At 34.1% G+C, this 3,897-nt stretch overlaps 1 long non-coding RNA gene across 1 annotated transcript in view; it reads right to left on the bottom strand.

Moving 5' to 3' along the window:
* LOC111087448 overlaps positions 1 to 649 on the bottom strand; it is a 76,503-nt gene extending 75,854 nt beyond the window's left edge. The window contains exon 1 of the long non-coding RNA XR_002612133.1: positions 474 to 649. This is a non-coding gene — a long non-coding RNA (uncharacterized LOC111087448). The remainder of the gene's footprint in view (positions 1 to 473) is intronic.
* Between the last annotated feature and the right edge of the window lie 3,248 nt (positions 650 to 3,897).

Raw genomic sequence — 3,897 nt, 5'->3', positions numbered from 1 at the left:
ATATTTATTATAATGGTATGTATAACCATGTTTATTCTAAAAGCATTTATGTAAAACCAGGTTCATTCTAATGGTATGTATGTATAACCATGATTGTTCCAATGGTATTTCTAACCATGTTTACTCTTCTGGTTGTATAATCATGTTTAACTCTACTGATTTGTATAATCATGTTTCAATCTGCTTTTTTCTATAACTCTGTTTCATTTTAATGGTTTGTAAAGCATGTTTCTTTAAACTTGTTTGAATAACATGTTTCATTTTAATGGTTTGTATAACATGTTTGATTCTGCTGATCAGTAGAACATGTTTCAACCTACTGATCAGTTGTAAAGTGACATATCTACTGTATGTTTTTCAAGTATGTTTGGTATGTACTTGTTTTTACCTGTTCCGGTTTAAAATATTACAGACAAAAAGACTAGACCTTTGTTTAAATCATCTCTAAATGTGTAATCATAAATACTACATACCAGTTCCTGTACTCTTTACTCTCTCCAAGTCGTTGTGCTTTAGTGAATCTGGATCATTCCAGATTTATCAGGATCAGTGGGACGTGCCTCTTCCCTGTCTTGTCTTCTCCGTCTCTGAGGCAAAGTCAGCCTGGGCGTCTCTTACTAATCCGTGGGAGCCTCCAGTTTCTCTACCCAGCATTCTTACCGATATGCGACGAGTGCCGCTCATGCGTGTTTATGGTGGACTTAGTATATGTGAAGTGGTAGAACCAAAGCTTCCATTTTTATTGGTTAAAATGGAGTTGTCAACAAATGGTAAACAACATGCTGAAGGAAGGGACGATGGTCTAACTTATATAAAAGACGAGGTTAAATGTTATTTTTTTGCTATTTTAGAATTAATAACAAAGTTGTATTGGTCAAAAGTAAAACTAATAATTTTGGTAGAGCTATGAAAGGTAACTATCAACCCATGAACTCTGGGATGACAAACAGAATACAAGTGTGGTTATAAAACTATTGAAAATAAGTTAGGGATAAAAAATAACGCTTATCAATGCGGATTAGGAATTAACATACAGTACACATCGTACTTGGTGAAGGAGGTGGCGGATTAGGGATTAATATGAAGAGCACATCGCACTTAATAAAGTAGGTAGTGAATTAAGGATTAACATGAAACACATATCGTACTTGGTTAACTAGGTAGTGGATTAAGGATTAACATGAAACACATATCTTACTTGGTTAAGTAGATAGTGGATTAAGGATTAACATGAAACACATATCGCACTTAGTAAAGTAGGTAGTGGATTAAGGATTAACATGAAACACATATCGCACTTAGTAAAGTAGGTAGTGAATTAAGGATTAACATGAAACACATATCGCACTTAGTAAAGTAGGTAGTGGATCAAGGATTAACATGAAACACATATCGTACTTGGTTAAGTAGGTAGTGAATTAAGGACTAACATGAAAAATATATCGTACTTGGTTAAGTAGGTAGTAGATTAAGGATTAACATGAAACACATATCGTACTTGGTTAAGTAGGTAGTGAATTAAGGATTAACATGAAACATATCACACTTAGTAAAGTAGGTAGTGGATCAAGGATTAAGATGAAGAACATATCGTACTTAGTAAAGTAGGTAGTGGATTAAGGATTAACATGAAACACATATCGTACTTGGTTAAGTAGGTAGTGGATCAAGGATTAACATGAAACACATATCGTACTTGGTTAAGTAGGTAGTGGATTAAGGATTAACATGAAATACATATCGCACTTAGTAAAGTAGGTAGTGGATTAAGGATTAACATGAAAAACATATCGCACTTAGTAAAGTAGGTAGTGAATTAAGGATTAAGATGAAACACATATCGTACTTGGTTAAGTAGGTAGTGGATTAAGGATTAACATGAAACACATATCGTACTTGGTTAAGTATGTAGTGGATCAAGGATTAACATGAAACACATATCGCACTTGGTTAAGTAGGTGGATTTTTCTGTTACGAATAATGAAATTATCAATTTTTACACTGGTGAAATAATTTCTAATTCTCTTTAGCCTGTTTGAAGCTGAAATATTTAAATAGCTTATTTAATCAAACTCTGTTTACTATGACATCGCGGTTGTTATTGTAAACACACGAATTCCAATATAATAATCTTGGGTATTTAATGGTCTACAAATGAGTTATATATATATATCGGTGAAGAAAGTATGGATATGGTGTGTAGGTAGTATGGGATGTGAATAAAATTCTAGAAGACACAGTGGTAACTATACTTAAACAGAAGGGTGATGTATTGGAATGTGGTAATTATACAGCAATTAAGGTAATTGAGCATGTACTTAAAATATTCGAGAGAATGGTTGAAAAGCGGTTAAGGAAGATCATATCAATAGATGAGAAACACTTTGGTTTTATGCCAAGAAAAGGAACAGTTGATGCAATATTCATTGCAAGACAGTTGCGGGAAATGGAATGTTATACTGGTGTTTTGTGGACACGGAGAAGGCGTATCGTTTATTGGTGTTTAGGAAAGAAAGGAGTTCCGGAAAAACTGTCAGAATGATCCAAGGAAAGTAAGAAAGTGTAAAGACGCGAGTAAGAAGGTGTAAAGAAAGAAAATTAAGAAGGTGTAAAGAAAGGAAATTAAGAAGGTGTAAAGACGTGAGTAAGAAGGTGTAAAGAAAGGAAAGTAAGAAGGTGTAAAGACGTGAGTAAGAAGGTGTAAAGAAAGGAAAGTAAGAAGGTGTAAAGACGTGAGTAAGAAGGTGTAAAGTTCTTACTCACGTCTTTACACCTTCTCAATTTCCTTTGGTGTAAAGACGTGAGTAAAGAATAAAACAAGGATATTCTTATGAATTCGAAGTAAAGTTAAGATTGCTTCAGATGTCAATTCTTAACTCATTCTTATTTATAACCGTAATGGATAACCTTTCAGGATATATCAGAAGAGGAGGGCTGTGGAAATTGTTATTTGCTGACGATCTAGTGATTGTGGCCACTACGAGGAGAACTTACAGGTGAGATATAGGTTGTGGTAGGAACAGTTGGAGAGTGGTAGACTTAAGGTAAATACATGGAAGATAGAGGTAAAGGAGGAGAGCAATTGGTCAGAATAAAAGATTGGAGATAACCCAAACAGATAAGGTTAAATACCTTGACTTACTTAAAAACGAGACGATGCGATATGGAAGTAAGATAGAGAGTAAGGTGTAGATGATAGAAGTTTAACAGTGTTTCCAGAATCGTTTGTGGCAAGAAAATGCCAAATAAACAGAAAATTAAGATATATAAGACTGTAGTTAGGCCAGTTCTGTTGCACGAATTGGGCATTGAGAAGGAAAGAAGAAAGTGTGCCGGAAAGGACGGAAATAAGAATGTTACATTGGATGATCGGAATAGCCTTAAGGGATAATATAATGAGTTATGACATAAAATGAGCTGGGGTATGTAAGACAACAGAAAGAGCACGTGAAGCTGGTTGAGGTGGTATGGGCACGTGAAAAGAAGGGAGGAAAATATCTCAGTGAGAAGTCGAAGGTAGACGCAGCAGAGGGCGTTAAAAAACGGAACTGAGGATAGGATAGGTCATGTCATGAGGGAGACGGATATAAATTATTGGAGAAGGTATACCTGAGGGGCCGATCCCAAAACTAGATGGGATTGAGGTTGAATACAGAGTAAGAATAAACTCATTATGTTTGTGAAGTTTCTATTCATTATCAGGAGGTATGAAATAGCTTCAACATAATATTGTGATTTTTTTATAGTTAAAACATATTTTTATGTTTAATTATACATTTAATTTTTACTTTAAGTTGGTTTAATTAATATTATTACGGTATTTTAATGTAACTTTTATGTTATTACATGTTAATTTTACACTCATGATTACTATTTTGCATTTTAGATTAATTATAT

The sequence above is a fragment of the Limulus polyphemus genome, unplaced genomic scaffold (assembly GCF_000517525.1).
Source record: "Limulus polyphemus unplaced genomic scaffold, Limulus_polyphemus-2.1.2 Scaffold2164, whole genome shotgun sequence".
NCBI lineage: Eukaryota > Metazoa > Arthropoda > Merostomata > Xiphosura > Limulidae > Limulus > Limulus polyphemus.
Note: the sequence above shows the minus strand (reverse complement) of the source record. Positions and strands in the feature narration are given on the sequence as shown.